Source organism: Acanthochromis polyacanthus, chromosome 2 (assembly GCF_021347895.1).
Source record: "Acanthochromis polyacanthus isolate Apoly-LR-REF ecotype Palm Island chromosome 2, KAUST_Apoly_ChrSc, whole genome shotgun sequence".
NCBI classification, from domain to species: Eukaryota; Metazoa; Chordata; class Actinopteri; family Pomacentridae; genus Acanthochromis; species Acanthochromis polyacanthus.
This window is the reverse complement of record NC_067114.1, coordinates 44,185,422-44,212,461: the sequence shown is the minus strand read 5'-3', so window position 1 is coordinate 44,212,461 and position 27,040 is coordinate 44,185,422. Positions and strand designations below refer to the sequence as shown.

The 27,040-nt window shown below is 40.9% G+C and overlaps 1 protein-coding gene across 1 annotated transcript in view; it reads right to left on the bottom strand.

Moving 5' to 3' along the window:
• The window catches only part of LOC110957805 (leucine-rich repeat-containing protein 4C-like), a 58,173-nt gene extending 32,180 nt beyond the window's left edge, over positions 1-25,993 (bottom strand). The window contains exon 1 of the mRNA XM_051939200.1: positions 24,683-25,993. The gene's annotated coding sequence lies outside the window, so the exon portion shown is untranslated. The remainder of the gene's footprint in view (positions 1-24,682) is intronic.
• Positions 25,994-27,040: the final 1,047 nt, after the last annotated feature.

Genomic DNA, 27,040 nt, shown 5'->3' with positions numbered 1-27,040 from the left:
GAACTGGGAAGTTTGCATGAGCACCGACAGCCACACGACTGAACACACACACACACACACACACACACACACACACACACACACACACACACACACACAAGAAAGAGATGGCATCTTCAGTGAGATTACAAAAACACAAAACGTACGGATGCACGAATTTCTAAACGTGGAAATAACCGCGTCCAAGCCCAGACAAACGGAGTGACTGGTATTGAGTATGGAAGATGAAAAGCACTTGAGAATGAAATGGAACAATGAGGAACAAAACAGACTGGTCCCACAAAGCAATGATCATTTATCACCAGCAAAGCCGCCGCCAAAATAAGACAAGGAGAAAAAAAATCTCATCACATTTAGAGACACAAAGGGTTTCGAAAACAATTTGGCATCAATAACAGCAGTGTGAGCATGACAGCTTCATATGGATCTGCATCATGGGCCGTGCTGTTTCACCATTACAGCGATGACGGGCGTCACCTCTCCGTAAACTTCTGAACAGTCTCCGGATTTCGCTGCTGACTTCAATGCTCGGCTGAAAGAGCAGCAGAGAGACAGCGGAGCTTTACTCGCCTATCCTGGAGATCTGGTCTACTTGCACTTTTCCAAAAAGGTTAATTCTGCTGGTTACAAATTGTTCTGGAGCAAAGATCTGACTGACACAAGAAATTTATTGGAAAGGGAAGGTAAAACCACAGCAGAAGGTTGGATCTGTGGGGTCGGGTTTGTTATAAATCCAATGATGTGAGCCTTTTAGTCACATGATACCCAACATTACCAATGCTGTGGAGCTGCTGCACGGTTTATTCTTGTTTTAATTCTCTTGCTAGGGAAAAAAAAGCCGTTCATTATGTCGTTTAATAGCCACAACCAAGTCCCACTATGCTGTTTACAAGCCAAACACCCAATTACCTAATACATTATGCAGAATTTGCAGACTTCTCCAGCCTGTTCTGGGAGTTTGGAGCTTATCTGTGCCCAGAGCATTAAGGGTTTCTTCATCACGTATGCTTCAGTTTGCACGAGGCCGTTTTAGGACCTTTGTAAGTTAAAATAAATAAATAAACAATTGTTAAGAAAAACTCAAACTTTCCCACACTGAAGTTGTAAACTGTCAGGAAAAATATTTCTATTGAATATTCTCGGAGATTCAAGTCAGATTCTGGCCTAAATTCTGAGCATTTCCTTTTGATATGAAAAAGGATTTGAAATGATATTTTTAATTTATTTACTTAGTCATCCACTGAAGGCAGTAATCTGTGAAACACTGTGGTTGAGCCAACAAGGGCGTTTTGAAATGTAATAAAAATAATAATTATTATTTTAAATGCTGAATTTCCAAGATTGAAGATGGAAATTTACAATAAAAATATTTCTTTTTTCTTCTTCTTTTTTTTTTTTTTAAAAAGAAAATATTTCTGTTGAATATTCTCCGAGATTAAAGTCACATTTTGGCTAAACTCCAGAATATTTACTTATTCCAAATGATTTTTACATTTTTTAAATTTATTTTAAAAAAAAATACATGACCAGCATCTGTGAAATAATGTGGTTGAGCCAACATTACAAATTTATAAATATTCATAAATTATGATATTTTAAGGGATATTAAAACTTTTAAAAAATATTTATTATTAAAAAAACTGAATTTCCCCAGATTGAAGCCGTAGTTAAATTTACAAGAAAAAAATACTTAAATATTCTGAAAAACCAGATTTATTTTTTGTGTTGGAAAGAAATCAACTGCAGCATCTATAACCCACTTATGACCTGAATCTTTTATGGCAAATGATTTTAGTTTGACATTGAAAGAGTCTTCAGAGTCTGAATTCTTACATTAATATGGTTATTCTGGCTACCTGCCAGCCGTTCATTATGGCTTGTTATTCTGGCTAGTATTTTTCTAATTGCAAAGTATAATGACATCAAGTCTGCAGGCATAAAACTCAGCACTGAACTGAAAATATTCAAGTTTCACTCAAAAAATTTCCACTTTAATCTCACAGAATATTCAAAAATGTCTGACTTTGACCCACAGATATTACTCCTTGGCTGCAAAACTGAATTATTAATTCCAAAAAAAAGCTCAGCGCCCGACATGCTTCACTTTGGGAGCAAATTTGCACAAATCTGAACCATTTGACATCTTTAATGCATTTTATGCAACATTATCAATACCGATGCCACCAATCTGATGTGATTTGAAGCAGAGCATAGATTGAACTAGTGCTTCTGCATTTTAAGGTGTGTGTCTTGAGGCAAAAATGCTGCAAAAATTTGTAACTTGCACAAGATCTACAACTCACAGCTATTTTTTATTATCAAGTAAAGTGTCAGAAAAGAAGAATCCTCACTTTTGAGGCACTCGATCGTGCAAATGTTTGGTATTTTTTGCTTAAGAAATGATTATTTGACTATCAAAATCTTTTTTTAAAAATCTGTTGACTGATCCTTTTAGTTTCCATTTTCTAGCGGAAGCTCTGAGTAAATAATTACAGCTTTCGGTTTGATATTCAAGTCTTTGCTGCTGCATGAAACGCGACACGTGTGCGTCATGTGATTTATTGTCGTCTACATCACAGCTCGCTCCTTAACTGTGGAGGAACAATTATGTATGAAGCGTTTTGTATCAGCCACCCATCATCCGTTGCGTTTTACAGCGTTCTGTGTTTGACGACTGCTTTTTATCCGTCACATGTTTGATGAATTGTTCCCTCAGCAATGCATCCGGGGCTTGTGTCACATTCTCGAGTGGATGAAAGCAACCGGCGGACGACTGAAAGGGAGATGGAAAGAAAGGCGAGCAAAAAGATGTTGGCTGAAGTCGCTGTTGCTCCTCTCTCTCCGTCCTGGTGTAAAAGTGGGTGTTCATCCCCAGAATACAGATGGCATTACACAAGCAATCCTCTAAACGGCTGAGACGAGCTAACATGCCACTGAGTGGAATATCTATCTACGGTGCCTATGTTAATCTTGCAGCCAAGAGTCTCGGCTTACGAAAACACTGCACATCACCTTTTTACTTGCGCTTAGTTCCTCGCTAGATCTGCTCGCGTTAGTTTTCTTATTAGCTGTGATGTCAGTGAGAGGAGAGGACAAGCGGTAACTTATGTAGAAAATTGGAGAAAGTCTTTGAAACCGCTTGAAAGTAGTCTGCTCCCAAAGACTCTAATGGAAAATATTGCTTGGATGCACAATCATCTTGACAAAATTGAATTCTGGTGTGTCGTCTGTCCTCTGGTCCGCTCCCTTGTGCCTTGGTGGTAGATTGGCCTGAACTTACGACAATTAACCTTGAACGCCGAGGCCACAAGATTTTCAATAATTAAATTATCTCTCCTGTTGCACATCTGGAAGTTGGTTGCCGCACTCTCTGCCTCTGATAGATCGGGTCTTTGTTGTGCAAAGAAAGAAAAAAAAAATCCGATTCAACGCATCCTATCTTAGGATTCAGACGCTGTTTCTGCACAGAGAGCTGCACATGAATACTGCTGCTTTATAATTTAATAAATTTGACATGGGAAGTGGGGTGTTATCAGCCGTTCCGCTTTGTAGCTCAGCAAAGGCAACTGCACAGGCAACTTACATGTTGGTATGATTGCGAGTGTGAAAGGCAGATGTAAAAAAAAAAAAAACAGGTGCAAATTGGTTTCGGCATCATTACATGTTGCTGCAAAGAAAGAATGGAAACGGCAACAGAGACATGAAAGAACTCCAACTCAGCTGGAGCTGCATTTTATCATACATGTAAGAAATGGAATGTTAATGATTTAAAAAACACACCTTGTTATTCACAACCGGTGTTTGAATGTAGCTACACAGACAGATCACATCGCACCGTGTCGCTGAAAAAACAGCCCAACAACATCAAGGTTCACCATCAGAGGAGAGAAAAGACGCTGATGGGCTGCTTCGACGAGTCTTTCTTTTAAAATGTGCCAAAAAACTCGAAGAAGGCAAATAAATGAGCAAATAAATGATGGCGCAATCAAGTCACATTTGGAGCAGAATTGCGATTGTACTAATAAGAGCAGGATCCTCATCAGACCACTTGCCGAATTCAGCGTTTTACCTAACCGCGTGACTCAAGGCCTCTCGAAAATTCCAGCAGGCAGATGCACTTATTTTTGTATCTGGTTGGTGAAAAACTCAAGCTGAGGAAGTCTCATGGAAATGCTCCCCCCCCACACACTTTTCTCAATTTTTTTTAATGTTTCTACGGCAGCAGTAAATTTTCTGACTCTTAGTGTGCTTCAGAAAGTAGCTAGGAACAAAAAAAAGGCACCCGGCTGCAAATTTTAATTATAAAGGCTGGTACTTTAACGCATTAATTTCGACTAATTAATTACAGAAAAAGCAAGAAAAGCACTCAGAGAATGCAGTACACCGCCAAGGCTGCTCAGTCGTTTTATCATTTCCAATGGATGAAATCTTTAATAAGAAAGATGTGTACGGATACCGAATCACGTGATCTAAATATGTAGCGGGCGATAGGAATTGATGGGACTCAGAAACACCCCCACAATTTAATCAGTTGTTTCTTGTATCATTTCTGAGGGATAAGTCCTGATAAGTCCACAGTGGTGGGTTTGTAGTAGGATCACAATCATGTGATCACCAGCAGGCAGCTGATGTAGTGTTCACTTGTTGTCATGGTTACAGTGACACCATGCCACTAGTTTGCAACAATACAGAAATTTTTCACAAATCCGTGGTTCCAGACTATCACTGCCAAAATCTAATCAGGTGGTCCTTGTGTCATTTCTGACCTTCACTGAAAATGTCATCAAAATACGTTATTCCGTTTTTGAGTAATGTAGCGAACAGACAGACAGACAGACAGACAAACGCACGCCGATCATCACATAACTCCGCTGCATTCCTTAGTAGAGTATTAACATGTTAAAAACAACACATCTTCTTATAACCTTTCTCAGTTCCCTAATTTCTGCCACACCAGTACACTGATGCACAGTCCAGCCCAGTAGGTAGTAATGAACCTAAAGTCTGTTTGCTAGCTTTTGTTAATCGTGTACCAACACTATTAATCATTAACAAAAAAAATGTTTCCTTTTAGGAGCAAATTTGCACAGATCTGCTCCATGTGACTTGTTTAATGTGTTTTTATGTAACTGGGCCACACATTATCAACACTAAACTCACTGATACAATCAGTTCTCATTTTAAGGCACATAAATATGTTGTGAGTAAAAAATAGCTGAAAAAAAAATCACAACTTGCACAAGGTCTGTGACTCACGGCTGTTTTCATTATCAAGTAATCAGCTTAGTTATTTAGTTTTCCTTTATCAGTTATTATAAATATAGAAAAAAAAATGGGAGTTTTTCAAGATATACGTAAACCAAAAAGAAAGAAAGAAATCATCTTCACATTTGCAGCGCTGGATCATGAAAAAGTTTTGAATTTTGCAGCACAGAGTCACATTTTACATGTGGCTGCATATTAAGAATCCTGACTGAAAATGCCCTCCATCTGTTTTTAAAGACAAAACAGGTCATTGATGAGCTGTAACTTGTAAACTGAACACCTTTTTATTTTGATGGTCAAGGAACCCCAAAATCTGCTGGCAGGTTTAAACATGGTAGCTTAAAAAAATAAAAGAAATTACACCACTTTACAGCCCGAAACCATAAAAACTGAATAATTTGGTCCTTACGTTTTCCAACAGTGACTGAACTACTCACTTGTGATGTTCTATCAGGGCAAAAAAAAAAAATCAGATATAAATTTAAAATCTTGATGTTTCATGAAAACCACTTATTTCCTAAATGACTTATTTAAAAATGTCAAAAATAAACTGTTTACTCCACCAGACTATGCAAAAATATCAAGTATTTAACCAAAAACAGACACACAACAAAAGGTTTCCAGGCTATGTAGAACAAATGACAAACCTCGTAATGAAATTAAAGCCTTTCTCAGCTTTGGTAACACATGTGGGCAGCTGGACAGATGTACATTTTGACTGTATCTTCTTTGTTTGGTGGTGTTGTGTTCAAAGTTCTAAGTAAATCATGGCAGCTTTTGGTTTAACATTCAAGTATTTGCTTGTGCATGAAGCACCACATGTGTAGATTGTGTTTTTGTAGTTCAATTAAAACCAGTGTAGGTGGCATTTCACTAGAGAAATGATCTAGCTGATTGTGTTTTTCCTTAACGTGTTATCAAATTTTAATTATGAATTAGCACATGATGAAGCGTCCCAAGATAAAGTAGCTCCTAAAAGAATGAGGTGTAAGCAGGTAAATATCACATCTTGTGCTGCTCATCTTATCTTTAAAGTTGCAGCTGCAGTTTGTGGATTTGAGAAAATCAATCAAATTCTTACCCACCTCTTGAAAATACCAAATTTTATACAGTGGACAGTTTTCTTCTGTTATTTAAGAGCAGCTAAGAACCAGTACAGTTCGGTTAAAGGTAAAGACAATAAAATGATGATATACAAACTAAAAAAAAGGTTAAAACTCAGATCGATGTTCAAACCCAGCATCAGAGTGCTCTAAGTTCGACCTTTTTTCCACCTAAAACTGATCCAAAATACAGATTATTTCAGAGCTCCAGAACAGCTGCAATGATTTTCAAGTTCTGAAAAACAGCGAAACATAACAACAACGACAGCCCGGCGAGAGTCACTCATTCAAGTCGAGGAGTGTGTTCGCTCAGTCAGAGTTCATGTTGATGTTTCGGAGAGGCAGAGAGCTGCCAGTCATTCACCCAACAACCTACTTGACAAAACACATGTCTCGAGCTAATGCTTATTGATCACCGTGAGCGAGGCAAAATTGAGGGGCCTGCTGGCATGGATCCGCTCTGGGGAAAACAAACCGTCACAAGTACAACAAAACAGTTTGGGTGGCTGCGTCCACATAACATTCCTGCTGTGACTTTGGTGGAATTTCAGATCTCATAGGCCTTGTATCGTCAATGGTGGTACATCTTGCAAAGCATTTCTGGGGATAAAATGAGCATTTAAGGTATGATACAGTACCTACAAAGAGTATTCAGTACCCTTTCCTTTTCATTGCTTTTCAACATCAGGCTTTTTTTTTTTTTTTTTACAAGAATTTACCAAAAAAAAAACCATTCTTAATTAAAGTTATAAAAGGTAAGGTGGCTGCATAAGTATCCACCTCCTTCTAGTCAGTATTTAGTAGATGCACCTTTGGCTGCAGTTACAGCATTGAGCCTGACTGTCAATCAGCCTTGAAAAATCGAGATGCTACTATTATACCTCATTCTACTTTGTAAAACCGTCAGTTTGCATGGGCATCAAGAGTGAACAATCCTTTTCAAGTCTTACCGCAAACTCTCAGTTGGATTGAGGTCTGAAGTCTGACTCCAGAGCATTCACCTTGCTGTCTGTAAACCGTTTCTGTGGAGCTTTGGCTGTTTGCTTCAGCTCATTGTCTTGATGGAAAACAAATCTTCTCCTAAGTCTCAGTTCTCTTGCAAACCAAATCAGGTTGTCCTTCAGGATTTCTCAAGACCTTGCAGCATTTATTTTACCATCTGCCTTTACACGCCTTCTAGGAGACGCTGCTGAGAAACATCCCCACGTTATGATGCTGCCACCACCATGCTTCCCACCATGATGCTGCCACCACCATGCTTCACGTCATGATGCTGCCACCACCATGCTTCCTACCATGATGCTGCCACCACCATGCTTCCCATCATGATGCTGCCGCCACCATGCTTCCCACCATGATGCTGCCACCACCGTGCTTCCTACCATGATGCTGCCACCACCATGCTTCACGTCATGATGCTGCCACCACCGTGCTTCCTACCATGATGCTGCCACCACCATGCTTCACGTCATGATGCTGCCACCACCATGCTTCCTACCATGATGCTGCCACCACCATGCTTCCCCTCATGATGCTGCCGCCACCATGCTTCCCACCATGATGCGGCCACCACCATGCTTCCCACCATGATGCTGCCACCACCATGCTTCCCACCATGATGCTGCCGCCACCATGCTTCCCACCATGATGCGGCCACCACCATGCTTCCCACCATGATGCTGCCACCACCATGCTTCTCACCATGATGCTGCCACCACCATGCTTCCCACCATGATGCTGCCACCACCATGCTTCCCACCATGATGCTGCCGCCACCATGCTTCTCACCATGATGCTGCCGTCACCATGCTTCCCACCATGATGCTGCCACCACCATGCTTCTCACCATGATGCTGCCACCACCATGCTTCCCACCATGATGCTGCCACCACTACGCTTCACACCATAATGCTACCTTTGTAGAATAAATGAAATATCTTTTTTTTAAAATCAAGGTCAGCTGTACCCACATGAACTTCACATCAGACATAAATCCACCGGTTACTTTGCACTCTCTTGCTGTATATGAAACTTTTTTTGCTTCCCACCATGATGCTGCCACCACCATGCTTTACAATTAGAATGGTGTGTTTGCGATTATGTGCAGAGTTTGATGTCCAACAAGCATAAAATCTACCTTCTTCCAGTTGACTTCAGAGTCTCCACGTCTTCTGGTGAACTCTAGTCCAGATTCAATACAGGTTTTTTCAACAATGTCTTTATCTTTTCCTCCCTCTCATAAAGTTTTGACTGGTGAAGATACGAATCAGTTGTTGAATCAGTCTCTCTCATCTCAGCTGCTGAAGCTTGTGAATCCTCCAGAGAAGTCATAGGTAACCTTTTCACAGAGTTTCTGTTCTTTAGTATTCATGGTGTAGTTCTATCCAGGAGTACTGATTCAACAGCAACTGGACCTTCCAGATACAATCACTGAGACTCATTCACTGACCTCACATGATCTCCAAATCAGCCTTTGTAAGACTTTCTAGCACCATTTAGCAGCACCTGTGTCGAACTACTCACTTTAAAGGGGGAGAACACTTATGCAGTCACCTCACATTTTGCAGAAATCTGTTTTCAGTTTGACAGAAGAGTTTTTCTTGTTAAATTCTTGTCAAAAAGGCACAGTTAAATTGACCTTGATTCACTGTTGAAAGGCAATAAAACTTTCTTTTATGGACCCTGTATATCAAGGAATGAAAATATATTTAGTCCTTTCCAAGTATCATTTCTGGAATCCATTACCAAATTTTCAGTCAGTAACCACTTCCAATCTATTTAATTTACAGTCAATTTCTCACAATGCATCCGTTCGAACAGATTTCAGGCCCACAAGGTCCTTCAGTCGTGATTGTGACCTTCGGTTTGGGGATCAACTGTGGAATAGATGGAACAAAACGCTTTGATCACCTAATGGGAAAAAATGTGCCATAAATCCACACCATTACAGTAATAGACCAACCGCAGTGTAATCACAAAAATTACTGTAGATTCCCACTTGGCTAATGTAAATGAGTTGCCTTTTAATTTGATTGTTAAGTCAGATGTGATTTCTAGCAACACTGAGCAGATTGTATTTATGATGGCTGGGAGTGACAGTATTGTCTAGATTTTAGTGTATATTTAAAGCACATATTTTGAATTTTTCTTGACATGATTGCCATTTGGGGTCTTGAGACAGTCTGAATTGTAACTGGCACGATATAAATAAAATTGAATTGACACTATTTGCACCACATAGCTTCTCTTATTGGTAGATTTTGATGATTTCATTGTTGAAAAACTGAAAAAAAAAATCACAGGGTTGAAGTTTAACAAGGATTTCTTTCATCCTGCACACTGTAAACACACACACACACACTCCGACACACAGCCAGTTACACATGTACAGGTGTCTCGGGGGGCCTTCCTTTGCAGTGCTGCACTTTCCTCTGGATGCTCGACCAGAATATACGAGCTGGAGGGCTTGGACAGAGGCCAGGCTCGTCTCCTCGATTTTGGGTCATAAACGCGGCCTCTGCCCAAGGACTGCAGGGCCTTTTAAAACAGGGCTCAGCTTGATTGGACACACTTCTGTTGCTCCCTCCCGACTGCTAGCAAGCCAGCTGATCAGAGAGGCAGAACAAAGCCGGTCTCCTACAAGCCAGCCCGCTCTCAACCTCTTGTACAGTAAACGGGACATTTAGGGGTTTTTTTCGTCACTGTCCTCGCTTCACCACTGCTGCTAGTACATGGTGCTCGCTACAAAAAATAAATAACTGAATAAATCTGTGGGATATATTCAGCATCAGCAGCTCATTTCTGCAGGATGGGGAAGCCAGGATTAGTGATGGAAAGAAACCAAAAAAAGAAAACTCAAATCTGTGTTCACTGTGGCAGGAGTGAAAGTTCACGAGGTCCCCGTTTCGTTTCCGGTCCCGCTCACGCCGCTGTGTTTCGGCGCCTAATTTGTCCATGAATATTACAACGTGCACCATTTGGCTCATGAATATGAAATAGATGGAAGCACAGGCTCTACACTCCCCCCCCTCCTCCAAGTAATCAACAGTCGACACACACAGTCCCGGCGTCGGCTCTGCGACTCTGCGGCAGCGTTTCTCTCTGGTGCATTTAGCCAATCGCAGCCGATCAGAGCCTTAGCAGGATGTTAGCGCCGGTACAAACTGTCCGTGAATAACATGCGAATGGAGCATCCTTCGTGGCCAAGGATATTTCAGTGGCGCTCTCCCTCTCCTTCTGTCTCCCCTTTTTTTTCCCCCGTCTCATCTCCATGCACAGACAAGTGGTATTTACAGTGTGATGGCCCTAATTCCTCCGAACTTTCTCTATTCGTGGCTGCAAAAAGAAAAAAAAATGATTGTAATGTTTTATTTACTGCTGTTGGATAAACAGCACTCTCGCTGTAGGAACAACATTGAAACATGATGCAGAGCTGAACTGCTAATGCACCAACAGTCTCTGCCCATGCGTTTACCCCGCCTTAAGCCACATGGCTGAGCTCCAGCATGGCCATATGCCCCTTAGCCTAGCTGCTCCACGCTATATTAAATGACTCATGATACATCGTCTACATATCATCGCTACCCGAGAAGGAGAGAACACGACTCGGGGACGCTGTTGAATGATCAGAGATTGTGCTGCTTGTCAGTGGAATGACGTGTAAACTGCATTTCTGTCATTTTCAGCTGATCTGTCGGCTGTTTTTGCAAGAAATGGGTCAGTGATTTTGAGCAAAAGTAGCAGAAAATTGTGAGAAATACCCATTGGAAGCTTTAAGTCTTTTACTGGTTGGCTTACATGTAAAAAAACAAAATCAATTTACACTCAAGCATTGACAGAAAAAAGGCAAAGTTTTAAAATTCAAGAAATTAAACGATATTCAGATGACTCATTCTTGATTAAAACAGTCGCATATTCGCATTTTTGTTCAGTAAACTTTAAGTAACAAGTGGTAAGTATATTTTCAGTCAAATATGCATTTTTCCCTTTTGTGGTAAATTTGTCTGTAATTTTGTTTTAAAATATGAGAAAATTGCATATTTAAACTCACAGAGCCCAATGTGACACCTTAAAATGTATTATTTAGTTTGACTAGCATTTTAAAACCAAAAGATTTAATTAAAAATGTCCGCTGTGACATCATAAAACGGACTATTTTGTTTGACCAACATTTCAAAAATGTAATTTAAAATCATGTATTGACAAAGAAAATGATAAAATTGAAAAAAAAAATGCAAGAAACTGAAATCGGACAAACATTTTTGCTTGATAATCAGATCATTGATCGATTGTCAGAAATTTGATAAATTAACTTTGAGTTCACAGTTAATTTAAGGGTTTTTTCATGCAAATATGCATTTTTTGCAATAAACTGATCAATATTTATATTTTTAATGTAACCAAATATTATAAACATCAAAAAATGTGAAAATGTCCATTGCAGCTTCTTATAATTTGTTATTTTAAAATTTTTTGACAAATAAAAGAATAAAATTCAAAAACTTTAAGAAATTGCCATCAGAGAAACACTAATCAGATGACACATTTATTATAATTTGATGTAGTTAATAGAAATGGTGTAAATAAACATTGAATATTCCGTTAATTGTTAGTCATTTTCCATGCATTTATGTGTTTTATGGTTTGTCAAATGTGAGGATTTGATGGTTTCACCTCAGGCTTTAGGAAATAAAAACCCAATTACACATTTACTGAGGAAATAATGGAGAAATAATCCATAATTAAAGAAAGGTTATGATTAAATCAGTGTGGTAATGTCACATAACGTTGTATTTAAGTTGATTTTAGTGCCTGAAAAGACATTTAGGAGAAGTTTTCACCTCAAACCAGCATCAGATTGAACATCTGAACTGAACTGAGCGGAGAGCTTGTTCGTTTGTCGTCACCGAGGGCAGAAAAGCAAAACCAGACTAAAATGTGTTGCCTGATGGGACCCAGAAACAAAGCGTGTGCGTGTGTGTGTGTGTTTTCTGCATCCAGGACGCTGGTGCATCCTTATCTAATCGCACAACAGGACCTGCTAAATGAAACTCCTGCACAACAAGTGGTGGGCCGGCGAGTCGAACAGCGCCTCTTTCTCTGACATTATTAATTGCCTCGCATTGTTAGTCATTTTCATTACCAAGGTGTGAATGAGATAAAGACTTGGGACCTCTGTTCGTGTCGGAATTTCGCGCCGGGGTAATTAAAGTCCACGCACCAGGTGCCGGTTAGATGAGCTTGCAGGATTTTTGCTTTCACGGTGCATTCTTTAAAGACGTGGCAAGAGATGCATAACACTTAGTAAGCTCAAACTGCACCTAATGATTAGTCCCATTAATGATTAATCTGCTGTTTACTTTCCAGATTAATTAGACTGCCCACTTGTCAGATGGCAGTCAATAGTATGTAAAAAAAAAAAAAAAAAAAGGTGATGTTTATGTCATTTGAGAAGCAGGGATGTTTTTGGCAACCTATCAAAAGTATTTCATCATTAATTAAACAAGCTCATACTGTAGATAAACAGCATGTGCTGCGGTGTGGAGATGTCCATATCTGAGATACCTGCAGGCACTTTTTGAGGGAGAGATAATTGGAACATTGTTTGTAGTTTTAATTTCTGACATATTTCCAGCCTGCAATTTGCATGATTGCTCTGCCTTGTAGTACTGAGACAGCATTTGTTTCACACCGTCCAGACATTTTTGAACTCCCTGGAAACCCCAAGCAGTTTCTTTTTGCTCCTGTCAAATTGTTCTCCTCACTGTGGGCTCATTTTTCTCTGCAGTATAAAGTCCTGCACCTCTATGGGAACAGCACAGCCACGGCGAGACAAAAATAGAACAGTATAATAAAGGTATGATGGAATGAATATTTTTTTAAAAAAGGTGTTGATTTTTCATTTTGCAGAAATAGAAAGAACTGGAATCATCATCTACAGCATTTATCAAATTGTGGCTCTACATACTATAGATATGTTACCTTTTACCTGCTTAATTTGTTTCCATACTTATCTGCTAACCACTTTGTGTAAACACTGCCTGCAGTTCAACTCAGTACAGCCAAAAAACTATCTGAATTGTTGTCATGTGACTGTTGGTCACACCTGAGTCACTCAAGAATGTTTGATTACACCAAGAAGTACAAAATTTTTTGTTTTTTACAAAACGAACAGTTACTGCAAATTGTCTATTTTTGACATTTTTTAAAAATTGACACATGTAGAATAAAATGATTTTGATGACAAGTTTAAGCTGAGGTTTGGTTGTTGTTGCCAAACAAAACAGATACACTGTGATTCTATACACTAAGCATTCATTGATTGTTTAATAACCAAATTTGCCTTTTTACAGCAGTACAGCACAAATATTTAAGAAATATCCATAGAAAAATAAAAAAACAAGCCAAAAATATACAAAATTTAAGTACTACTCCAGACTCTCCAGATTCCTCCGGATGTGGAAAAAAACATATTGCACATATTAATGGTAACAATGGGTTCAAATACTGATAGAGAAGTATTAATATTGCACAGATTTTTCTTGTATAAGTACAAAAAGTTGAAGGCTAGTTGTCAGGAAGTTGAAATCCCATTGATTTAGGTTCTTGCGACAGCCATGGCCATAAGTTTGGACACAAGTACCATGACGCTTGTGAATCTTAGAAAATACCACAAAATTGTCACTTACAATATACAGCCATGGCCATAAGTTTGGACACAGCATGACTTATGTCTGTTTTGATGTCTATTACAGAACATAAATATATTGTAAGTGACAATTTTGTGGTATTTTCTAAGATTCACAAGCGTCATGGTACTTGTGTCCAAACTTATGGCCATGGCTGTATGTTAAAAACCTGCTGGTTCAGAGGGTTAATGATCGGTAACGGCTATAAGCTTGTTCTATTTTCAGTCCTATGTTTTGTTCTTTTTGTCTGAGCTCTGTTAATGTCTCTTTTTTTCAAATACTGATATCCAGCAGTTATGTGAGCCAGCGACCCGTGAGTTAAACGCAAAGAATGAATCTAAGACAATGCGGTGAGGGAGGCGTCCAATCAGTTCCAAATTCATTCTGCATCAGTAAAATCTTACAGAACTATCATCGGTGGCATAATGGAGTCCGTCTGGGGTTTCACGAAGAGTTCTGAGAAGCTGAGTGGTCCGACCAGCCTGCCAAGTACCTTAAAAAAAAAAAGCTTTATCCAGCAGAACAGGGGCTGTTTTAAAGGCTAAAGGTGTCATTTGATTTAATTACAGTTTTTTCTGTTCACTGCACTTTGTACAAAGTTAACGGACTGAGAACGTCCACCCCTGACTTTGGTTTTTACATTTTTTTGCACGCTGCTCGATCTCATCATGATTTATAGGTGAACATCACGCCTCTGTCTTGATGCCGATGTGGGGAAAACTGTGTTCATACTGGAGCCGAAGAGAAGCTTAATCCTGAGTAGATTCCACAACAAGCTCAGCTCTTGTAGATCTGTACTTTCTTAAAGCGGAGCTATTTACACATCGCATACTTACAGCAAATAGTCCAGCTAAGGCGTGTATGCGCTCAGCACCTACGTTAAGTTAGTTAATTATCAGATTGAATGGCAGAGGATCAATAGAAGTTCAAAGTAACTGCAAAGCAATGATTGGGATGTTATTGTTTGGATGTGGGCATTGAGTAAAAGTAAAATGCTCTGCAACTATCCTTTATCCCAAGCATCCTTTGGATACTTAGCCAAGGCTTAATACATTTTATGGCAACTGAAAGGGACTTTGTGTTATTATTGAGAATACAAGATAAAGAAGAAAAAAGCAGCATAAGAGCGTTTCTCTTTCTTTTCTTTTGATTTTTGAAGGACAAAGTCCTCTTGTAACAAACAATGAGGTTCACCAATAATGCATCAGTCCATGGCAACAGGGGAACATGATGTACTAATAGCTTTGTTGGAGCCCACAAAAACAGTGCATTTGACGAGAAGTGTTGTCATGAAAAAAAGGGGGGAAAATGCAGCAGAGGCGACACTAAAGAGGCAATCTTGTCATCCTTACAAGATTCCCTTCTCGGTTTAGTAGCGTTTGACTTGGCGCCAGTTTCTGGGGTTTCATCTTTGCCAATTAAGCCAATCTAGTGTATTCCAACAACTACAATCTGCGCCGGTTGCCAAAGCATTAATGAACTAGATATTAATTTCATTCTTACGCTGATTTGGAAACTCCCTTCTTCGATGGATCGCGAATCTACTGTCTGCTCGTCGTGAGTTGCAACATGAAAGACCTTCCCCATCAAAGGCATCAGAGCTCAATGAAATGGCAGGAGATAAAATGTATATTAATATGTGGGGAATTAGATAAATAGGGGGGATCTCAGAAAGAGGAGACGGGGAGAGGAGGGGGCCACGAACATGAGAGAGATAGAGACTCATCATGACAGTCATCACTTCAGCTATTATCCCTAATTCTCTAAGGGAATATCTCAGTAAGGCGGAGTAAATTTGAGGCCGATAAGCAGACAATGAGATTTGCCCGTGCTTTGAGGCAAAGCCCTTCCAAGGGCTCGATTTTCACCTACACGAGGTTTGAACTTGACGCATCAAACGGCTCGTACGACTCCCCTCCTCGTTGCAGGATTCGGGATTCTGCCGTGCAGTTGGTGAAGCAGACTGTCGGTGGGATTTGATGGTCTCTCCTCTGCCCTCCACGAGTCTCAGTCTAATTAGCACAATGAGTCCAACCATGACAAGTTAAAGGCAGAAGCGTAATTTCTCACATCTGGTCATAAGTTTCCTGCTGTGTCAGTCAAGGATTTTGCTCCACACCAAGAAATGCGGTAGTTTGATTTTGAGCCACATGTTTCTCCACTTTGGTTTTAACATTTTCAGACACTCTCCAGAGGATCACTGCTACTGACTTTGGGAATCCAGAGACATTTTTTTCTTGCTCCACTATGTATTTCTTGGTTTTTTTGGTAGAACATCTTGCCAAGAAATATAGAATATACTGCAAGAATAAATCCCCAAATTGGCAAATCCCTGGTTCATACTCATAGTCAAGCCTAATTCTGGTTTTAACATTTAATCTCATCTTTAAAAGCTGGAATGCAGGACTTTTACATATAAATGAACGTCTGTTATTCAGGCTTTTACTAAATGAGTTCACACGATGCCGTTTAAGCCACACAATGCCAGATAAATCTCTATATTTTGCAATTACAGCCATGGCCATAAGTTTGGACACAAGTACCATGACGCTTGTGAATCTTAGAAAATACCACAAAATTGTCACTTACAATATACTTATGTTCTGTAATAGACATCAAAACAGACATAAGTCATGCTGTGTCCAAACTTATGGCCATGGCTGTATATTGTAAGTGACAATTTTGTGGTATTTTCTAAGATTCACAAGCGTCATGGTACTTGTGTCCAAACTTATGGCCATGGCTGTACCAGAGGTGTTAGACAGCATTTATTGACAGCTAGCAATAGCTAATTAGCAACAGCTAAAGAAGAAGGCATCATTAGAGACGACAATAAAGTTGATCACAGCAACTATGAAGGAAATGCCATGGAAGCACCCAACAGAATTTTTTGGGGGTACAGTGTGTCCAACCACGAGAAGTTAAAGGTAGGAGCGTAACATCTCACATCTGGTCATGAGTTTCTTGGCGTGTCGGTGAAGGGTTTTGCTCCAAACCAAGAAATTCGGTTGAAGTTGTTTGATTTTGAGTCACATGTTTCACCACTTTGGTTTCAACAATTTTTGGACACTCTCCAGAGGATCACCGCTACTGACTTTCGGGATCTAGTGACATTTTGCACCACCACGTACACTGCTGTTCAAAAGGTTGGGGTCACTTAGAAATGTCCTTATTTTTCTATGAAGATGACATTAAATTAATCACAAATACAGCCTAGACATTGTTAATGTGATAAATGACTATTCTAGTTGGAATATCTCCATCGGGGTACAGAGGAACATTTCCAGCAACCATCACTCCTGTGTTCTAATGCTACATTGTGTTAGCTAATGGTGCTGAAAGGCTCATTGATGATTAGAAAATCCATGTGCAATTAAGTTGACACATGAATAAAAGTGTGCGTTTTCATGGAAAACATGGAATTGTCTTGGTGAGCCCAAACCTTTTGAACTGTACAGCCATGGCCATAAGTTTGGACACAAGTACCATGACGCTTGTGAATCTTAGAAAATACCACAAAATTGTCACTTACAATATACTTATGTTCTGTAATAGACATCAAAACAGACATAAGTCATGCTGTGTCCAAACTTATGGCCATGGCTGTATATTTTTGGCTTTTTGTAGAACATCTGGCCAAGAAATAAAGAATAAGCTGCAAGAATAAATCCCCAAATTGGCCATTTTCTGACTCACACATACTCACAGTTTGGCCAAGGTTTTTACTTGCAGTGAGATATTTCTGCATCTGCAAGATTGGAAGGAGTAGTTTCTGTTCCATTTCAGACTGCAGTCCATTTAAAAAAAATCACTGAAATCAATTCATGCATACAAAAAACATTCCAAAAACTAGAGCTATTGAAATATCCTGCTCCTTTACAAGGAACATCCATCCATTATCTATATACCACTTAATCGTCATTAGGGTCGTGGGCAGGCTGGAGTCTCTCTCAGGGCTACATATACAGACAAGCAATTACACTCGCATTCACATCTACGGACAATTTAGAGTTACCAAATAACCTCAGCATGCTTTTGGACTGTGTGAGGAAGCCAGAGAACCTGGAGAAAACAAACACATGCACAGAAAGAACATGCAAACTCCATGCAGAAAGATCCCAGGAAGGTGAATCGGGGATCTTCTAGCTGCAGGGCGAAAGTGCTAACCACCACTCCACTGTGCAGCTCTTTACAAGGAACAGCAGCTTTAAATACTTGCAGTTCCAACACTGATGGTTAAAAAGAATCACAGAAACTTTCCAAAGTCTCTCTTGCCACATGATTTAGCTCTCCACTGCCCGTCCATACCCTCCAAACATGCTCCAAACTCGGACTGGTGCCACATTCTGCCAGAAGTCTTTCTGTTTGGAACATACTGACTACACAGATGGACAGAGGGAAGTGGATTTTACTGCAGGAGTTTTAGAATTTATGGACATCTTCATACTTTTTTCCCCTCTCTGTGAATTTCAAATTCAAGCTGCTGTCTTACATGAATCTTCCAATCCGAGACCGGGTGATACTCAGATCATTGCTTTGCATATTCTTTATATTATGGATTGCTTAGTCACACTATGTGATTACAATATTGACTAATGACTACAATATTTCATCAATTAGAGATATGCATTGGAATTGCACGTGGAATCTCACGTGAACAAATGATGTTTGGTCATGTGCTTTTGCATATTCTATTCGTTTCCTGTTTGTCAGAGCTGAGAGGAGCCATAAATCAAAAACGTTGCCACAATAAAATTTTCTATAACCACTGTATGTCATGAGATGGTTGACGCAAGCTTAGTTATTTAAATGCAAATCTTTAAAATGCATAAATGTGTTTTAAAGCTTGGTCTAAAATCATTTTACACTGCAGCTAATAGAAGACAGATTACAAAAGTGATTATTGCTGTAATCTGTAGCTGTTTATCACATTAATATACAATCAGTAACACGAATTTCACTTGGGTTTCCATGTATCTGTCATGAAGGGACAGTGACAGACGTACACTTGTTGCATTTGTTGAATGTCATATTTAAAGGTGCAAAGTGTCATGCTAGAAATAAGTGAGAGTGGGAAAACAAATATATCAACTTGGGCAATTAACAGTTTTCTACCAGCATTCTTCTCTTGCATCATCTGCAGTAACTTTGTACCATAATATTATTTTATTTTCCTTCACAGATTTCCATGACAACAACCTCTTTCTCTTTACTGAAGCAGGCATCACATGATTGGTCCATTTTGTGCAAGAAAAAAACAAAAAAAACAAAGAAAGACTCAAGTGGCACTTTAAACGCCCTCATTTTTTGCTAATAACCATCATCTTTATACTCAATATTTCCGATTTAGGTTTTGGATTTCATCAAAAAGCCAACACGAAGAAAGTTCGGCTATGTCAAATTTAGTATAGCCATTTTTCTAATTTTTATTCTAACATTTCATCTTGTCTTTAAAGCTGAATGCAGGACTTTTACATATAAATGAACATCTGTTGCATTCAAATCTTTACTAAATGAGTTCATACAATGCTGACTAAGCCATACAGTGCCAGATAAATCTCTGTACTTTGCAATATACTAGAGTTCTGTACACCAGAAGGGTTTAAAGCGACAATTCCATGTTAGCACACTGGTGGAAATGCATTTCACAACAGCTAGCAATAGAATGTGAGTGTGATTGTTTGTCTATATATGTAGCCCTGCGACAGACTGGTGACCTGTCCAGGGTGTCCCCTGCCTTCGCCCGAGTCAGCTGGGATAGATTCCAGAACCTCCCGTGACCCTAGTGAGGATAAAGCGGTGTATAGAGAATGGATGGATGGATGGAACAGCTAGCAATAGCTAATTAGCCAAAGCTGAAGAAGAAGACAACGTTCACAGCAAAAACAAAGTTAGAAACTACGAAGGAAACGCCTCGGAAACAACTTGGAACAAACATTGTAGGTAGCAGCGAGCGTGTTGGTGTCATTACTTTCACTGCCAGAAGGTGGAGACAAAAGCTCCACGCTGCAGCTTTAAATTAGAATCTTGTTCGATCCTTTTCTTTATCAAATCCATTATCTAATCTAATCATGGTTTAGCTGTTTACAGTTAAAAGCTGAAGAAGTTATGAATATAAAAAATATAAATAGAAAGCTTTTCAAAGAAATGAGATTTAATGTGACATCCCGGCGAGTTCTAGGCTTCCTACATGAATTACATTAACTATTGTGCATTTCTCAGATATCTAGGTCACACACTGACACTCTCTCTATTGATTTCCAATGGCTGCATTTGCATTTGATAGTAAAACAGTTAAATATTCATACATTTGTAACCAAAATGCTAAATTAGTCCAGCTATTTACTGCATGCCTAGACATCTGTTGACGTAGCGTGCTTACTGGTATCAAGAAAGTGTTTTTATGACTTTGAACTCCACTAACTTGTCTGCTTTATCCACAGATCTCAAATTAAAGCAGTTTTAGAAACTGTTTTCCCTCTAAGTACTTGTGAAATGTCTCTGCAGTTGTTCAAATTCTTGCACTTGGAAGAAAAAAACTTTTGAAATGGCACAAAAATAAGCAATGAGACGTTTGTATGAAAGCCATAATTGCCTCCAGGACATTGTTTACTGTGATTATGCATTCTTCGGAGCAGTGGGCGGAACTCAGCTGTGCCTCACATCACAGCACTGCCATACCTATAATCACAGAAAATAATGTTGACTGGAGCATTATTGCTAAACTGTATATGTGTAGGCTGTTGGGAATCTGTGGAGGAATCTATAAAAGGTCAAGATGGCATTTTCAGAGAGTGGCTGGATGCTGAAGAGGCAGAAACATGGCACCCGTTGCCTGAGCATACTCTTTCTATCAGAGCCTCTCTTCGGAGTTGATCGCTGGCTCCTGCTGCAGGCCACTGCAGACACATGGCACACGACACAGACAGCGAAACAAGGCGACCAACAGCCACAGTCAAAACAATTCTGACATTTGTGCCATAAGTTATCTCTTTTTTTTTAACCGGCGTCAACGCTGTCGCCCCGCATAAGTCACACGTAGCTGCAACGAGCAGCAGCGGGTCTACAGGCACATGCAGCCTCCGAACATCGCCAACGTTAATATTTGTTGATTTAGGAATGCAGACTCGTGAATGACACAGAGCGGGATTCGCTGAATAATCCCCTTTCTGGTGCACAAAGGCATAACTTAAGCTGCTACAGTGAATACTAAGTCTCTTCAGCCTGGCAAGCGTTGGACTCTTTCACACCCGAGCAGTCCAACTCGCTCAGATCGGCCTGTCTCTCGACTCGACACAAACACATGTTTTGTGGAGGTACTACTGGAAAGATACAGAGAGCTATCTATCAAAATGGAGACGGGTGGAAGTCATTCTAATCTCCCCGGGCTGCATCTCACCTACCTACGTCCACAAACGCTGTGGGCATGCGTGCAGAAAATGCACAGTCCCTCTGTTATTAGTTAAGATAAAGGCCTGCAGGGAGCTGTGCTGCTTTTCACTTCATCCAGACAGACTCCCATCACATCATACAGAGAGGTACGCAGAGGGGCCAGGGTGATGGTATGAACTGATGAAACAGCACTGGCTTGCCCCCATTAATTGCTCGAAATAAAAGCCCGGAGAAGATAGCCATTTGAAAATGAATCAGCATTTTTCACCGTGGACAAACCAAAGTCTTTGAAGAAACGTGCCTTAATGTGCACGAGCAGTTTCAGGGAAGAATGACCTGTTGTGACTGAACAAACGCCCGCCGTTGCACAAAGAGACATTTAGGCTTGTCAGAGGCCTCGTCAATCATTTGCTAATTGAAAGGGAGAAGCTGGAGCCACTCGACTAGAGCCGGCGGGCGAAATATTCATTATTTACTATTTTCAACCGGGATTAATCCCCCCTGATTGTTTTGTTTTTGATTAAATCGATCAATAATTTCATCTTACGCTGCTAGAAAATAATGAAAAATGGTTGCCATTTTCCCAAAGCCCAAGTCTTTAAATTACAAACCCCACTGGCAATCAATATCCAATCAATCCAGAATAAGAAAATCAGCAAATTTTCACGATTTATATCGTGGAGTATTTGGTATTTTGATTGACAAATGGCTTTTTTATGGATAAATGCATTCATTTCTCATCACTGACTAGTATTTCCAGCTCTAGATTGAACTGAACCATCATTACTTGGCACTGAACTGCAGTTTTTCTTGAAAATGTCACGCTGGAATCGGAGACTTGGCTGCAGCCACGTTGAACTTTTCTGCGGTTGACCCATAACTTGAGGATTTGAGTAGAATTAACTGAGAATCCGAGTGTTAAAGGCTGGTCTTTTGATGTCAAACAAGCAAAATATGCAGTCTATTCCACACGTGTGTGACCGGACTTCGATTTGTGCAGTGATTATGCTCGGTGTTGTGTGTGGAAATCCACTGGCTCTTAATTTTGGCTCAAAGAAGGAACCTGAGAGTTCCACTGGAGGGCTGATCAGTTGATCAATGGAGCTTATGCGATTTACATTGTTTGTGTTAATGATCGGAAAAAGGCAGCTCAAGGTGACAACGGCACGAGCCGTATGTTTGGGATGCCCTGGGCTGTGATGTTTGCACTAAATGCAAGAAAAACTGACACAGCAGCATGAATCAGCCGGTTACGAGTGAGGAAGAAGGAGGCGTTCTGTCACATTTAGTGAGGAGGAATGTGGCGGAGGTGAATCACGTGAAGCTCCTATCATAGCATGAATTACCCGTTTTAAGCAGCAAGAGACAGAAGCAGGGTTTCAGTGTGTGGGGAAACAGAAAAGCTGGGATTGTTAGATGAGTCACCCTGCTCTGAACCAGTGGTGGACTACATGTGCATGAGGAGGAATCTATTCACCCGAGTGCTTATTTCCAACAGTGAGGGCTTCTGTCAGGGCCGTTCTGGTGAGCCGTCCTGGCACCGGCTCCTCGGCATGCAGGTAAACGCCAGAAGCCACGGCGCTTGTCAGGCCGATCACACTCCTCCCAGCTCCTGATGACTCAGGAACGTAACGAGGTGATAAAACCCAAATTCACGCGTCACGACAGGTTGAGAAATCATGTTTACCGCCTGTGACGCTCATAAATCCTCGCCTGTTCTAGAAACAATGATGCCAACTGCCTTTAAAGTTGGTGAGAGGACAGTCACATCCTTCCAGTCGAGTCAAGCTTCAGACTTCTCGCTTTTTTTCCCCCATCAGAATCTAAGAGCCGAGTGTAGCTGCTCAGGTGGCCCATTGCCCTATTGAGACATTTACTGGTGTGTGGCCTTAATTTACTAGTACGTTACAGAGCACTGGAATAACAGGGCACCTGCATGTTTAACACACAAAAAAAGCAGAATAGAATCCCACACAGCTGAAAATGACACTTTCTTACCTCAAAGTGACCATTTTCTCTGAGTTTTCAGCCATTCAGAGAGCCCACGGATGCTGAATAATACAGGATAAGATGGGTAACCGATGAATACTTTGCTCAAACAGCTACTTAGGAATGATTTAACCCAGCAGACGTGCAGATGCCGTGTAATGGAGGAGCTGCATGCAGATATTATGGAATAAGCGACCCATTCACACTCAGACCGTGTCCTTCATTTTACAGGCGGCTCGAGAGCAAAAAATAGCCAGATGTGAATATGGACATTTGAGAAGGCTTCATGTTGGAGTGGAAGGAATGTGGCTGCATCACCACCACCACCACTAGCAGCAGCAAGTCTCCAGATATGTGATGTGATGCCCCAAATGCAGCCTCTCCAACCAACACACATGTATTTTCAGCATCAGGGCATTTTCAGCACCTCCCACTGAGGGACAGCTCCTATTCACAGCTTCTCTTTTTCTTTCTGAGGCTTCATCTCCAATGCAACAACTGAATTTTAAAAATGCACACTTCTGGTTACCCTGCTCAGGCTGTGGTGGTGGGGAGACAGAACAACCTGCTGTATCACCTTAGGGTGGCTTGGCTGGCTGAGGTTTCCAGAACAAAAAAAAAACAAGGGAGAAGATTCTGTGAAATAAAGCGTGACCCGATGCACAACTCCAAAGTGCCCCTTTTTTTTCCCCTTCCTCCTTTTCCTCTGGACCCAGCCGGTCCAACCTGGCCAATCCGGCGCCCTTTTTTGCTGCAAACGTGTATGCTGAGAATACCTGAACTGAATTTGAATTACCATATGACGTAGGCCTTTCTCCAGCACTAATGTCCTACTGGCAACAGGGACTGTACCACACGGACCCACAGCCTCTACCAGGCGCTCAGACGCGCAATTTGTTGCACCAGTTTACCCCCTACATCCCCTCCACTCCCCCCCCTCCCTCCCTCCCTCCCTCCCCCATTCTTGTTCCCATCTATCTTTATCTGCCTCTATATATATCCACACACACACGCGTTTGGGAGCAATCCGCTCACACCCGAACCAGGATGCGACAGCCAGCTCACAGGAGCCAGAAAATCCACCAAAAAAAGAGGAAAAGTATCTCTCTGTGCATTCAAGTCAGTGAGCCAAGCGCAGAATCACAATCACGGGTTAAATGGCGATGAGAGATGGGTCTGCATGGGGGAACGCACACAGCAAAGGCGCATCAGGGCTGCAATTTGGATTCAATCACAGATACTTACGCATTTTTCTCGAATGAATGAAATCGAGGTTGAGAGCAGTGCAGGAAAAATCAGCAGCAGCAGCGGCGGCGGCGGCAGCGGCAGGGCCCCGGTTCCCCGTTTTCAAGATTTGCGGTGCGACCGTGGCACAAATCTCCATGTGAAAAGGGGGGGGATAAAAAAAAAAGAAGCAAAAAAAAAAAAAAACCACACACACAAGGAGGCTGCTGCAGTCCGCGTTTCTCTGTCGATCACAAGTCAAGATGCTCGCCTGCGAATAGACGCCAAACACTCAGAAAGAGTTGCGTGGATACGCGGTGCGGCCACCATTCCCACGGATGGATGAAAAAACGCACCAGCAGCAGCAGCAGAATCAGCAGCGGCTCCCCGGACCTGAAGGTATTCCTCTGGACTGGAGAGGAGGAGGAAATCCTGCAGAGTTTCTGACGGCAAATCAAGTCCAAACAGGCCCAGTTCTTCTTCTGCTTCTTTATCCTCCAGAACCAGTTGACTCCCACTGGTGGTTTCCTTCCAAATCCAAGCGAAAAAACAAACAAAAAAAAAAGAACCAAAAAAAGTGGTGAGATTCTCGTGGAATTTGGGCAGTCCGAGGCTTCCTTTTGGGGGGTTTCTCCTCCAAACCAAAAACAATGAACACTGGGGACGTAGTGGGGATAAACAATCACCTATTTTTTAAAGCATTGTTGATAAGGTCAGCGTGGAAGAGGTGCAAACAGGAGCGACGAGGAGAAGAAAAAAGAAAAAAAAACCCTGAGAACGCCTATTGGATCAAATTAAGGATATCCGTCCCACTGCAACCATCACACGCGTCGCATCAGGACAAATGGATTGCCATAGGCTGCTCTGGAAGAGAGGAGAGAGAAAAAACGGCACAGCATATGGCATACAGTATTTTTCGATTAAGCAGGTGCTGCGTTCCCTCCCAAAAGCAGTTCGGTGTATTGATTACATAAGAGCGGCTGTTGGGGATAAATCCGTGCGTCCGGGATCCGGGCGGTGGAGCAGCATCATCCACAAATAAAGCGGCTTTTGCTGCTTTTTTTCTTCTTTTTCTCCCCCCCTCTCCTCTCTCTCTCTCTCTCTCTCTGCCACCGGCTCCTAATGGTCCCTCCGCTCGCTGCAGTCCATGACTTGAATAGCGAGCACGTTGAAATCTCCAGGCACCAGATCTGCGCGTCGGAGTCACGTGTGCGTGTGCGTGTGTAGGTAAGAGGAGTGTACGTAGGTAGGTGCGCGCATGCATGTGTAGGCGTGTTCCCGAGAGGTGGAGGGGAGAGGAGGGGGAGAGCACTTTAACTTTGACCACTTTGCCCGCGCGTCCGTCCGTCCATTTAAAACCACCCCAGCGGTCGTTAATTATCAGGGATCAATAGCATTAAGGCGTAAAAAAAAAAGAAAAAAAGAAAGGCCCAGATCTGCTGTCTGATCGGTGCGTGTTGCTGGGAGTCAGCTGTTGATGAGGTATGGTTGCCACCTACAGGCGTTATTCTCTGTTCAGTCATCCGGAACGGTCCACAGTCTGCATCCACAAACACATTCAACATGTTTCCTCCTCCACATTCAGCAGCAGCACCAGAGTGGGAATCAGCACAGAGAAGTCACACCAGAGAGCACGTCTATTTGCAAACAAGTTCATTTTTAACCATTTTCAAATGAAACCACGAGAAATCTCCTTTAAGTACATGGCCACCAGTAATTCAGCCACACATGATGAAATGAACATGGTATTAGAAAAGTAGTTACAACTTGTTTTATGGCTCTTTGCTTGTGTTGTATCCACTCTCAGATCTACATCACTTGATAGAAAAGCATCTGCTAAATGAAATTGTATAATTGTAGAATCAAAATCTTGTGTAAAATTTCAACGTATGGAATTGGAATTCAGAAAAAAAGCATCAGAACAAGTGATTTATTTGCATTTCTGATTTAAAAAGGCAAAAGCATGCATCACTTGAGACTGTTTTGGTGCTTTTTAAGTAAAATCCTAAATGTCAGATAAATCAAAATCAAAAAGTTGACCCAATAAAGGCAATACATGTGCACAAAGATTGCAATCCAGTCACAGAATTCAGAAAGAGTCATCATCTGTGGAACACAAATGCTGGTACAAACACTTCATGACAATCCATCCAGTTGCCCCAAATTCCAAGTTTTTTGGATCAAAATCCAGTCAAAAACTTCAACATATGCAACTGGAATACAGAAAACTAGCAAGTATCATGTGAGGCAATTCTGGTGCTCTTTAATACTAATTGTTAGTTAAAGGCATTATGGAGGATGTTTTTGTTGTTTAATTTGTCTGGTTCACATAAAATGAATATACTGACCTTTAGTGGACTTGTATGTATGGTTTCTAAA